The sequence below is a fragment of the Malaclemys terrapin genome, chromosome 8 (genome assembly GCF_027887155.1).
Source record: "Malaclemys terrapin pileata isolate rMalTer1 chromosome 8, rMalTer1.hap1, whole genome shotgun sequence".
NCBI classification, from domain to species: Eukaryota; Metazoa; Chordata; order Testudines; family Emydidae; genus Malaclemys; species Malaclemys terrapin.
In genome coordinates this window covers 67,351,421-67,364,755 of record NC_071512.1, presented here as the reverse complement: position 1 = coordinate 67,364,755, position 13,335 = coordinate 67,351,421, and the positions used below count along the sequence as shown (strand labels likewise).

The following is a 13,335-nucleotide window of genomic DNA, read 5'->3' as shown; positions in this document are numbered from 1 at the left end:
CTTTTGTGCTTGTTTCCATTGACTGGTAGGACTGAGCTTTTGTTCTGTGTCTGAAAGAGGAAACTAATTAAAAATACAAATTCCTGTTTGTGAATGCATGGGGCCAGATCCTGCTTTCAGGTATGCTTTTTTCAACCCCACTAAAGTCAGTGCCATCTCTGCCAGAAGACTTACTCCACTGCCTGTCACTTCTAGAAATGTATGGCGTCCCTTCTGTGTAAAGTGTCCTGGGAAGAGTAATTGCATGTATGACCAAGTAGGAATCTGTGATCCTTTTATGAGTAATATGCATGGCAGTGACTTACTTGATGAGGGATTGCTAACAACTGGGTGCAAAAGGGTTAAAAAGTTGCTCTGGGGGCAGAGCAGGAGACATGACCTGGGGTGTGTGCATGTAACTGTACTGCTAGGGTGCGTTGACTGGGTCACTAAAAGAATGGCTGAAACTGATCATGAATGAAGGATCTGGGAAGACAGTGGGAACCCCAGTGGTCTGGACATTCACACCTAGCAACCAGCAGCTAAGAGGAATAGTCTGTCCCCGCAATTCTGTATAGGGAAGCAGAGCAAAGGGCCTGAGTTGGAGAACAAAGGGAAAAGGCATCATGTGGTTGTGTTAAACACAGGGGGAGACACAACAGCTCTCACCTTGGACTGGCAGGCAAAGGTACACAGAGAGAGAGAGGAAATGAAAATGGATTCTATAGCAGCTTGGCTGGGTAGAGGCCTGATATTGGCTAGTCTGAACTCTACTGTAACCTTTGCTTCTCTGTGCTAACACAGAGAGAGAGAGAGGAAATGAAAATGGATTCTATAGCAGCTTGGCTGGGTAGAGGCCTGATATTGGCCAGTTGGAACTCTACTGTAACCTTTGCTTCTCTGCGCTAACCTAAGGACTTCCTGATGCTGAATTCCAGTTGACTAATAAACCCTACTCCATTTTGAAAAGGCTACTGGTGTCCCGGGAAATACTTGCTGAGGTGCATTGACCCCTGAGGAGTGCAAAATGTCTCTGAACAGGAGTCTATCTCCGTTGGCCTCTCTGGGCAGAGCTGATAGTGTGAAACAGGAATGCTGGAGTCCAGAGGTTCAGTCTCAGAGACATTATATCCTCGTGACCTACCATAAAGAAGAGTGGGACACTGTGGGGGTATAGCAGACTGAAGGGACTGTTTAAAAGCTGTGGTGTAGCACAGAGCCTGTGGATCCATGACAACATGGCAAGTGGGAAGTCTAAGTGTAGAGCCATCAGAATGGGAAAGGAAAGGTACCTGGGAAGGGCCACCTCCAGACTTCGATCTTCAGGAGATGATCCAAGCCCTAGCTGCAATGTCTCTGCTATCAGTAGGCTAAAAGGGATAATTAATGAGGGTAAATCAGAAACCTGGGCATAAATAAAAAAGTTCAGCCTCTGAATCAGAACCAGGTTGCAGCTGACCAGGTAAGCCGGGATCTGAACTGGAATTCGATTGTTGCTGACCCAGCCACTTTATAAAGTTAACCTGTGAGCAAAGGCAAGATTTATACGAGGGTTTTTTGTTTTTATTTTTTAATTGATTCTTAATCATTCCAAGAAATGTCTACTAATCATTGTGCATGGTAGGGGCTTGCTGGACTGGATACATGTCTCTCTTTATGTGTTGACATCCTGCTTACTACATATGGAGATTCTACAGATGTACAGAACTGCTGCACAGGATGGGCTGTTTCTTTATGGCATTTCCTTGTGCTTTAACTCTCAGACCAGTTTTCTGTGTGTGTTTTTATAGTGAGGCATTAAGTATAAAAACAAACTTATTCACTAACCAGCTTTGATCTAGCTTTCCTGTGATTTATCTTTGGCGTCTATAGCATGAACTGAATTCCTACCTGATTGTTATGAGCTCCCCAAATATTTATATCACTTCAGATAATCAATGCTTATCACAGTCAATACAGATGTTACTAGTTCCTCAAAGAAAGACACTGTCAGCATAATAACATTTTAATTATTGCAGCATGTGTTTTCGAATGGATCTTTTGTTTACAGTATCAATTAAACAGAACTGCTGTACATGTCTAATTAATAGACGGTGTTAAAAATATTGTACATGTAAATTATAGCTTTTCCCACCAAAGAGTTGAAGCAATAATGCAATGTCTTGGAGGTATTAATGTTCACTTAATTAATTTAAATCATGTTGCTAGTGCTGTGTTTTCTCTTTTCATTCCCTTGCGTTTGCACTCTCTGCAGGATGTTTTTCATTCAACTGCTATGTAAAACAAATTTGCTTGTGGGGGTTAGTGATATAAAATATCTGACTGGCACCAGTACATTAGTTATTCCACATGTAACCAGAAACATAAAAAGCATGTGTGTGGAAGAAGTAAAGATATCAGCCGCTACTGGTTCGTGAGCTTCAGAAGACACAGGCACTGTTCTCAAACATGCTGTTAACTCACTGTGTGACTTATCTCCTCTGTGCCTCAATTACCCAGCCACAAAGTGGGAATAATCCTACCTGCACCACTTTCCGATCCTTGGATGAGAAGAGCAAAGCACATGTTTAAAAAGAAATTTTAAAGTGAACTGCTGCCTTACAGGAGTTAGTCTAGAAACTTGTCAGGATTATTTCTGTTTTCGGGTTTTAAATTAAAAACAAAAAGGCTCTGCCCAGAAATGGAAATAATTTTTCTTAGACTTAGTATTTTTTAAATTGATTTACAGATCATGAAAGATGCCATAGTGACAACCCTGCAGTCTGAAATCCTGCATCTATCCACTGAATTCATGCAGCAGTAGCAGAGCAAGCATTCCTGCACCAACCTGCTAATGCCAATTCACCACCACCCTGGCCAGAAATGAACATTTCTAATCTGAAGAAGATAAATCCATCTCCATGGACCATTCAGTCAGTGCTCAGGCAAATGTAATTCTTGCATGCAAAAGATATCTTTGTTCTAGAAAAGTGTTTAGTGCTTAAAAATATAAAAATCTTTTTCTCCATTTGTCCATATGATCTAGAAACTATTTCTAAATATAAATTCAGAATTTTTTTAAAAAAAATACATTTAAAAAAAAAAAAACTTACCAATCACATCTTGCGTATCCATTCAGGATAGATTATGTCTACACTGGAGCAGGGGGTATAATTCCAAGCTCGGGGAGACATATCTGGACTAGCTCTGATCAAGCTAGTGTGCTAAAAATAGAGTCTAGCTGCAGCAGCGCAAGTGGAGGGCAGGACTAGCTGCCCCGAGTAAGTGCCTCGTGTCTCAGCTGGGTATGTACTTGAGAAGGCCAGACCTGCTCACACTGTTGCTCACACTTTATTTTTAGTGAGCTGCCTTGATTAGAGCTAGTGCAGGTATGTCTCCTTGAGCTGGGACTTACACCCCTACCTCAGAGTGTAGACACCATCATAACCTCTCTGTCTGGAGTAGCGAGATCCTAAAGTCTGAAAATGCAAAAGTGCAGTCAAATCAACCACCACCAGTAAATTGTTGCTCATGCAACTACAAAGAGTAGTGACTATAAATATGCCATAAAGCAATTACAGTGCATCTGAGCCAAAGCCCACTGAAGTTAGTGAAAATACTCCTATTGACTTCAATGGGCTTTGGATCAGGCCCCTCATGTGAAGTTTCATCTGTATATAGGAATAGAAAATTACATATTTGATCAATCCAGTGGGCCATCTAGGCCTGTCTTCAGCAGTGGCCAGTACCACATGCTTCTGAGGAAGACAGTGAAGTCCCACCATGGACAACTATGCAATAACATGCTACTGGGGAAAATTTCTTCCCCTTACTCCAGATAGTTAGCATTTGGCTTATGTCCTGAAGCATGAGGTTGTTATCCCATAGGTTTCTAATTTCAAATAATATAATAATACTTATTTTTAAAGACTATTAAAATTTACATTTTATTTTAAACAAATATTGTATTTTTTTTCTGGAGTCACTGCTGCTGTTTCACCTGTCCTGCGGCTAAACCCAGGATGTGTGCAAGACTGGAAGACTCTGCCTTTAAAAAATTGTAATCTGGTTAGTGATGTGCTCCATTGAGCAACTGATTGTTTCTACCAGGAGTAATTCAGATTGGCCATTTTACAAGTGAACCTACACAAATGCTGAATGATTTCAAACACCCCCATGTTTGAAGTTACGATCCCTTACATTTGTCAAAGACAAGTATCTCATCTTCTAGATTTAAGGTACCTTGAGTGTATTGATGGTTTGTAGAGCTACATGATTTGATGGTTCCTCACATCTGTATTGATGGTTACTAGAGCTACATGATTTGAACTCACTCTACACATTTTTTTCACCAGGTTTTGTTTACTCTATGAATTTATCATGAACAGTTCTCTTTTTTTGATATCTGATATTTTGGCATGCCAAATGCAAACTGGCCTGGTGATTTAAGATCAGTCATGTGGCATCATGTTGTTTGTTCGATCAGAATAACTCTTAATCAGGCGGCTTGTTGGAAGTCGTCACTGGGTTTTGATTCTCACAAGGAGAGGGAGCAGTTTTGGGAATGATCACAGCTAAAAGGGCTTAGGCAGGGCTGGCTCCAGGCACCACCCGAGCAAGCTGGTGCTTGGGGCGGCAGATTGAACGAGGCGGCATTCCACCCAATCCTAGGGCGGCATGGCCGCTTTTTTTTTTGTTCTGCTCCGGCCGCCCTGTAGGGGGTGGCGGCGCAGAGGACGGGAGCGCCCTGCAGCAAGTCCAGCAGGGCAGTCCTCGTCCTTCCCTCCCCGCCAACCAGAGCGGAGCCCTCCCAGCAAGCGGCACGGCGGGAGGGGCCGTGTGGCAGCGCCCCGTTGTAGCCCTGGCTGCCCCCCTTCTCTCTCTCTCTCTCCCTCCCGCACCCTCCCTATCCCTCCCCCCCACTAGCCGGTCCCCCTGTACTCACGCTCCGGCCATGCCACAGGTGTTTTTTTTTTTGCTTTGCCGTTCTGGCTGCCCTGTGGTTCTTTTTTTTTTTTTTTTGGCTTGGGGCAGCCAAAAAGCCAGAGCCGGCCCTGAGCTTAGGGAATAGCACCACATTCTAAACATTTCCCTTTCTGAGAAATATGGTCTTTGCTGGAGGTCTCACACCTAGAAAACCAGGACTAACATAAGATTTTTTTTTGGCTTGGTTCAGAGTTTAACTTTATTCTTCCATGATATGCACACAGAATAATTGCACAGGTGTGAGGATAGTTCTAGTTGCGATAGGTGTAGTTGCATCCCGTGTCTGATTTATTTAATTATGTCTGCACAAGGGGCTCTGCTAACCTTGTCTCCTGCTGTGTCCAAGGTGGATGCATAATCAGTTGAAAGACCCCACTCAAAGAAAAGTTATCAATGCTTTGCTGGCAAACTTGGAGGGCACCTCTACTGTGGTCCCATAGGACTCAGTCCTGGGTATTATTCAATATTTACATTAATGACGTTGATAATGGAGTGGAGTGAATGCTTATAAACTGTGTTGATGACACAAAGTTGGGAGGCTTGCAAGCACTTTGGAGGACAAGATTAGAATTCAAAATTCAGCACCTGACAAAATGGTGCGAAAGCAACAAGGTGAAATTTCAATAAAGACAAGTACAAGCTGGCTAGGTGGCAGTCCTGCTGAAAATGATGTATGGGATAGTGGATCAGAAATTGAACATGAGTCACCAATATGATGCAGTGCAAAAAAGGTTAATATAATTCTGAAATGTATTAACAAGAGTGTCATATGTAAAACATGGGAGATAATTGTTGCATACTACTTGGCCTCAACTGGAGTACTGTGTCCAATTCTGGGCACTACACTTTAGAAAAGGTGTGGACAATTGGGGAGAGTCCAGAGGAGAGCAACAACAACAACAAAAAGATAAAATATTTAGCAAGCCAGATCTCTGAGGAAAGATTAAAAAATGTGGGTATGTTTAGGCTTGAGAAATGAAGACAGGAGGCAGGGCGGGGGGAGCTGATATGCCTCAAATAAGTTAAAGGCAGTTATAAGGAGGACAGTGATCAACTGTTCTGCCTGTCCACTGAAAGGCAGATAAGTAGTAATGGACATAATCTACAACAATGGAGATTTATCTTAGATATTAGAAAATACGTTCTAACTGTAAGGGTAGTTAAATGCTGGAATAGGCTTCAAAGGGATGTTGTGTAATCCCTGCCATGGGAGGTTTTGAGAACAGGTTGGAGAAATATTTGTCAGGGATGTTCTAGGTTTACCAGGTCCTGTTGCAGCACAGGGGACTGGACTTGACCTCTCAAGAGCCCATCCAGCCCTACATTTCTATGATTTGATACCACCTCTGGTTGAAGAAAAATAAATTTAAATATAAGCATTATTTTCAGGAAATATTTTTGGTAGAATTTATCCTATTCTGCTGGGTACCAATTGAAACATATCGTCCACTACTTCAGCTGAGATGTCAGAATACTCCTTTGTGTTATTAAAAACATAAAATGAGGGGTTCAGCTTTGGTGCATTAATCTTACATAAAGGCCCTGAACCTGCAAAGACTTAGTCCTATGCTTAAATTCACTGTGTGTCACTCCACTGACACTGATCTCAGTGAAAGCTTCAGCAGAACATGTGTGGTTCAATCATTTTTTGTTGAAAAATTATTGGTGGAGAATAATGTAAGCACTACTCAGCACTACTGAGCAGGAAAGCGTTAGAATGGCATGAGATTCAATACTGAACCATTGGCTTCTTCCATCTGCAACTTGGTTCTCTTTAAGCCAGGATTCAGGTCACTTGTGGGGCATCATGGAGGGTCAATGAGCACCTGATTTTATTAGCCCTTGTGGTAGATAAGGAAGTTTCAGTTTTAATGGCTGCAAAATCAAATATTTGATAAAAAGTGAAAAGTAAAGAGAACAGAGCTAAAGTGCGGGCAGGGGTGAGGGGGTAGAGAAGAAAGAGTTTGGAAAGAATAAAACACAGGTTGCTTAGTGAAAAAGAATGCTGCGAAGGTCTCTGTGTGACTTTTCAGTTCCAGGCGATTCTGCCCAGTCCTTTTATTACTATTTCAAGCAACTAAGTACATATGGTATGTTTGCAAGTAAAGCAGTCAATGAAGTTAGTTACACCTCTGCATTTATTACCTTACCCCTGCATATTATTAACTTTTACATTCCCCATAAAATATAATTTATCACTTAAATAATTTGCTTTGTGTCTGGGTTCAGTGTGCTCCAGTGCTTTCCTGCTCATTAAATGAGATATTTTTACTTAATGAGCCAAGAAAGTCCTTTGCATTTAACATTAGAATTGATTTCAAACACTTCATTTTTCTAACATTTTTGTGTGTAATTTCAGAATGTGAGCTTCATTCCACAATCTTATACTGAAGAGAAACTATGCTATAACGAATAATGATCTGTGAATTCTACAGCCTGTCCCGTCTATGGGAGAGAGTAAGGAGGGGGTGAAAAGTTTTAAAAACCATCTACCTGAACATGGAGTTCTCTGATCTAATTTGAAAATTTGCTTATTCTTTAGCCTGATCCTGTAGTCATTATATAAGTAGGACTGACTGAAATTTTTCCTTTGACAGGACATCAGGAATTGATTGGAAACTATTAAACTAAGGCCTGGTCTACACTAGAAAATGAAGTCAGCTTAACTACAGAGCTCAGAGGTGTGAAACATCCACACTGCTGAGGGGCGTAGTTAAGTCGACCTAACCACTGGTGTAGACCTGCTAGGTGGATGGAAGCATTTTTCTGTTGACCTAACTACTGTCTCTCAGGGAGGTGGTTTACCTATGCCGATGGAAGAACCTCCCCCTGCTGTTGGTGTAGGTAGTGTCTATACTAAAGCACTACAGCGGCACAGCTGCAGTGATGCCACTGTAGCATTTCAAGTGTAGACAAGTGCTGAGATAATAGCCTAAATTATGCCCTTAGATGTGTGCATTTGAGGTTACTATTGATTCCAATAACAGCCATGAATATTTTCAATGGCTATATGTGACTCTAAATTAATACCTAAAAGTATGCGCTCATAAAAATACTATGGACCAGCGCCTCACCTTGTCTAAATCAGCAAAGCTCCATTGAAGGCAATGGAACTATGCCATTTAACACTTGCTGAGAATCTGACCTAATGTCCGTTAGGAACTTATTCATAAGGTGTGATTAGAGAAATTCTCCGATGTCAAGTGGCACATAAATTGCTGGACTAAAGAACGAATGAAAAACTGAAAACTCAAAGCAATCCAAGAGCCAATGATGTATAATTATGACTAAATGGAATGATCTCAGCAAGTCAGGTCAGCGCTCCTTTTAGCCTTCCCTAAGCCCACCAACAAATATGTGTTTTGGGGATATATGTCTGTATGCATATTATAGGCAAGGCTGATAGTGCCACCTATTTATTAAGTTTGACCAACCCTGTTTGCAGTTATTTATAATCTTGCCAAACTGAATTGTTTGGGCTGAAATTTTCCATGCTGAATGACTACCTTGGGTTGAATTTTTCTGGAAAATGTCAAACAAGTGCATTCAATGTTTCTGAGAACAAGGGGAGGAAAAAATATGCTTTGCCCATGTTAAAAAAATTCTGGCACCCTTTCCCTTGAACAGCAATAGCATCCCATGCTTTGAAAGACAGACTTGAAATTTGGCAAGGTGGGGAGGTGATCTTTGTATTGGAGATGTGCTTTTTGTGAAAAGCACATCTCCTGTGAAAAGCTGCCCAAATGTGGCTAAATTATAAGCCTCTGAAGGAAAAATGCTGTTTGTACATGCTCAGTAGAAACTAACAGCAAAAAATCTTCACAGGTGACTGTGATGAATGTGGTAATATTTTAAGGATCCATATGTGTGCCTCAGTTTACTCTGCTCACTATGTACTGCTATACACTGAGTGTAAAAGGGAATGAGGCATGGCCAAGTGTCACAGAGGCTGTCTGGGTTGAGCCCAGACAACTTAACAAGCACTTGCTGGAATCAAGCTGTATAAATGGAGAAGCCAGATGATAAAATGGGAGACCCAACGACTGAACATTCAACACTAAATGATCAGGAAGCCAAATGATCAGGAAGTCAAGGCTGAGCATAGCATGGTTGCAACAAGAGACAAAAGGCCAGGGTGTGAACAGACTGCTGGGAACATTAGAAGATCACAAAGAGGCAACCACAGAGCTGAAGAGCCAATAAGGATATCAGAAGAGCATGGCATCTTGTGGTGCTTGCTCCTACCAATATGGACTCTGACTTGAGCTTGGCTTTACCATGCTGAGGACAGGACAAGAAGCAATGAGCTTAAATTGCAGCAAGGGAGGTTTAGGTTGGACATTAGGAAAAACTTCCTGTCAGAGTGGTTAAGCACTGGAATAAATTGCCTACAGAGGTTGTGGAATCTCCATCATTGGAGATTTTTAAGATTAGACAAGGTTGACAAACACCTGTCAGGGATGATCTAGATAATACTTTGTCCTGCCATGAGTGCAGGGTACTGGACTAGATGACCTCTCAAGGTTCCTTCCAGTCCTATGGTTCTATGCTAACCAGAGGAATTTCTCATACTGTATTCCAGTTGACTAGTAAATGCTACCTTGCTTTGAAAAGGCTGCCCTGCATCACTGCGGATACTCACTGTTTGCATTGCTCACTAAGAAGGTAAAGTCTATCTCAGGCAACCTTAATTTGCTTCTTTTGTGCATGGGTAACCTTAATTTGGGCATGTCCCAGATTTTCAGTGCTTGACTTTGCAACTTTAATAATATTCTTCTGATGCCGTGCTTTTGTGTAATATGAAATATACATACATATATATGCCCTGTGTGTGCAGTCCTGGCCACGCCTCCCTACCTGATTTTCACTTGCAGTGTCCTTGTCCAGCCAGTCCCAGTTTCTTAATGTTTTTAATGTAGTTTTTGAGTGTAATATGAAATATATATACACGTATATACACCTTCAGTTAACAATATACATTAGATGCCACAAAGAGATCTTGCACAGGGGGCCACATGCTTTACAGTAGCACCCATATGGGGCATGTCCAGTGGGCTTTGGATCAGGCCCATTGTAAAGTAAAAGTGACTTTGGATTGACTTTTTTTGAGGCTGTATATTAAGTTCCTGGGAAATTCAGTGAATTTGTTTCATTTCTATAAGCTGGACATGATGAACTACAGTGTATATAGCTTGTATGTTAGGTGTTCAACTGTACTAGTGCCTCAGTATAAAACAAAGGCTGATTTAAAACTACAATTTACATTTTTTAGTAGGTAATGCTTAGCAACATTTGCCAGCCTTAATTTGGATATATGGTATGAGTTTTAGTTAAAAAAAAATTATAATGTAAACTGTCAATAAACTTCAGCCAAGACAACTTAGCCTTGTGTTATCCAGTTCATGTCTCTTCAAACTTTGCCTTCTTTAAGCTATTCTCTGATCTTACATAATAGTCAAACATCAACAATGCCTATGCAGAAAGAATTATCTTTACTCACATCAGACTTTGCACTGTGGGAATGGTACAGGTTCACTCATATTTTATTCATTATATAATATTTGTCAATGTGTTTTGCTATTTTAAACCTTTACTGTAAGAAAGAGCATTATCACCTCCAAAAATTTGATTGCTAGAGTGATTGTCAATATTAGTGAGTCACTCTATGTTCTTCTAATTATGCTCAATTTTTTCCACAAGAATATCTCTTAGGGTGTCAACACTGCTTCAATTAGTGTGGTATAAAGTGCACTTATTAGCAAATTTGTCCTTCAGAAAAGGTTTTTTTGTCTATAAGAAACAGCTAGATTGTGTCTTTCTGTCAGCACATGATACAGTAGAAATCTTAAATCAATAACACTTTTTATTCCTACACAATTGATGCATAACATCCTCCTTCACACAGAGGTTTAATGTGTTGTAAATTAATTATCTGGAATGAATATAGGGTCAATGGACCTTGGTATGACCAGGATGTAATGTTAAAATGTTCCATTTCCTCCCAACACTCCACATGTCTTTTACTGAGTCTTTTGTGTGTGTCAGTTATGCCATCTTCAGCAGTATGTTCCCTTAAGGATTGTTAATGCCCCTCTTGGGATTGATCGAGAAGAAAAACTTGCTTTATCATAAAGTTGCCCAACAATTTTCTTCCTTCCAGCCCAAAGCGAGCATATTTATTATGAATACTTATGTAATGTGCTCTATTAAACTGTTTTAAAAATATGTAAATTAAATACATTTGCTTTTACTTTAATTCAGTGTTGAATCTTAAAGAGTTTTAATGGACAGAAGTAGATTTTATTTTCTGCTATGTGAAAACAAATTAGTCATTGGTTGTTCAAGTATACAGAGAAAGGAATTTTGCTTTACTGCTTCTATGCAGCAAAATAAATAGATGAGTTGAATTGTACTATTATGTATGAGAAATTATAGCAAGAGAGAAAGAGAGAAGTGGATTGGCAGCCATAAGCACTGTGGTTAAAAAGCAGGAGTTAACTAAGTTTTAAAGTAGTTGATTTCATTTTAAAAACACAAACTGCGGAGGCAACGTCTATTATTTTTTTCCTCTAGGCTAGCTTGGCTATTAGTCGCTATAGTAACAAGGTAACCAGGTAGTGAACACAAGCCATCCACACAGCCCAATGTTACTTGTATCTAAGATGAGAAAGAAAAAACTAGCAACAATATTTAAATATAGATTTTTTTTACTATAGGATGAGAGATAAAATATCTGTGGTGTACACATCCATTATTTTAAAAATTACTGCTACAATGGCTTTTCAATTCCGTTACTTTGGCAAAACAGATGACACTAAAATATTTAGGTAACAAACATTTATAGTCTCACTGTCAGACAAAAGATGCTACTGCAAGGATTTAAAATGTGGTATACTGGTGGGATTCTATCTAATGTACAGTGATATGTCAATGTCACTTTCATAAACTTTTGCTGAAGCGCTTTTCCTACTGTATGTTGAATGATGTTGTCATGTTAAGGGGCAGGGGGAATTAACTACTTTACTTCCCTTTTGACAAACAGGTCACTGTCATTTGTAAATCTGCTTTACTCCCTGAGCAGTTGTAAGTGTCAAAGTCTGTCAGCTCTGTGGGACATTAGAACTGTGGTAGGAACAAGTATTCCTAATTCCCAGTTGGTAGATCCCAGGAAAAAGTCTTTGATCTCCATGTAAAATTCCTGTAGAAAGTTTTTCATGAAGGTTTCCTTCTGATAGAGTCTCTTGGATTTTCAGCTTACTTTGCCTTGATTGCAGAAATAAACAACATTTAAGTTTAACTGGATCCCATATGGTGGGCTTTCCTTGATGGCAGCTTGTCATAGCACTGTTTATGCTGTCTACCTATTATAGCTGCACATGAAGTGGACCTCGCTGCTTTATTTTATTACGGTGAAACATACCCAGTTTTGGCAATAATTAAGGGTCTGCCTGCATTTCCATTATAAACCCCTGTTTGGAGTAATCAATCATTCTGAGAAAATTATTTTTCCAAACCATCTGAAAAATGTTTGACTTACATGAATGCAACCCTCTCCCTCCAGCTAAACAGACAAATCCCCTCAAATCAAAAGTTATGTCTCAGAACACCTTATTTACACTTGTGTGCACATGTAAAAGCACTATCTTATTCACTGGTTTCCTTCTCTTGGGGGTCAGCATGGTTTATGTGTGACCTACAACAGATGAAATGAGAGGGGAGACAGCTGGATTGCTGCTGGGGGAAGTCCCATGCCGAGTCTGATCAATTACAACATAAAGAGTTTTTGAAGTCTTAGGCTGTGTCTGCACAGAAGATGGAGATCAGGTACTTATTTCACTAGGAGGGTGGTGAAACACTGGAATGCGTTACCTAGGGAGGTGGTGGAGTCTCCTTCCTTGGAGGTTTTTAAGGCCCGGCTTGACAAAGCCCTGGCTGGGATGATTTAGCTGGGAATTGGTCCTGCTTTGAGCAGGGGGTTGGACTAGATGACCTCTTGAGGTCCCTTCCAACTCTGATATTCTATGATTCTATGATTCTATGATTCTACTTTGCATCCACAGTCTTGCATAGTTGACTTGATCCAGGTGGTCAATTACCTGGTTATTCCAGGCTTCATCTACTAAGATAAGGAGTCCAGTTTTTCACACACTGACATATTTTCATGTCAGTTTGTAAATACATTTCTCTTGATCCGAACTGAGTGGTCTACTGTTGTGGAGACAGAGCAGGATCGAGAGGGCAAATGCTAAGGCCAAAATCCTCAGTTCTTTTTCTGCCTGTGTTTCAGCCAGTATGGCTCACTGAGATCCGGAAGGTGCTCCAAGTAAAAACCTGTGAGTTGAGCCCTTGTTTCACAATAGCCATTTTCAGATACTGGGCCCATTGTTGGGT

The 13,335-nt window shown here is 40.4% G+C and overlaps 1 long non-coding RNA gene across 1 annotated transcript in view; it reads left to right on the top strand.

The window, feature by feature from the left end:
- The window catches only part of LOC128841493 (uncharacterized), a 73,674-nt gene extending 70,731 nt beyond the window's left edge, over nt 1-2,943 (top strand). The window contains exon 4 of the long non-coding RNA XR_008445859.1: nt 2,708-2,943. This is a non-coding gene — a long non-coding RNA (uncharacterized LOC128841493). The remainder of the gene's footprint in view (nt 1-2,707) is intronic.
- Nucleotides 2,944-13,335: the final 10,392 nt, after the last annotated feature.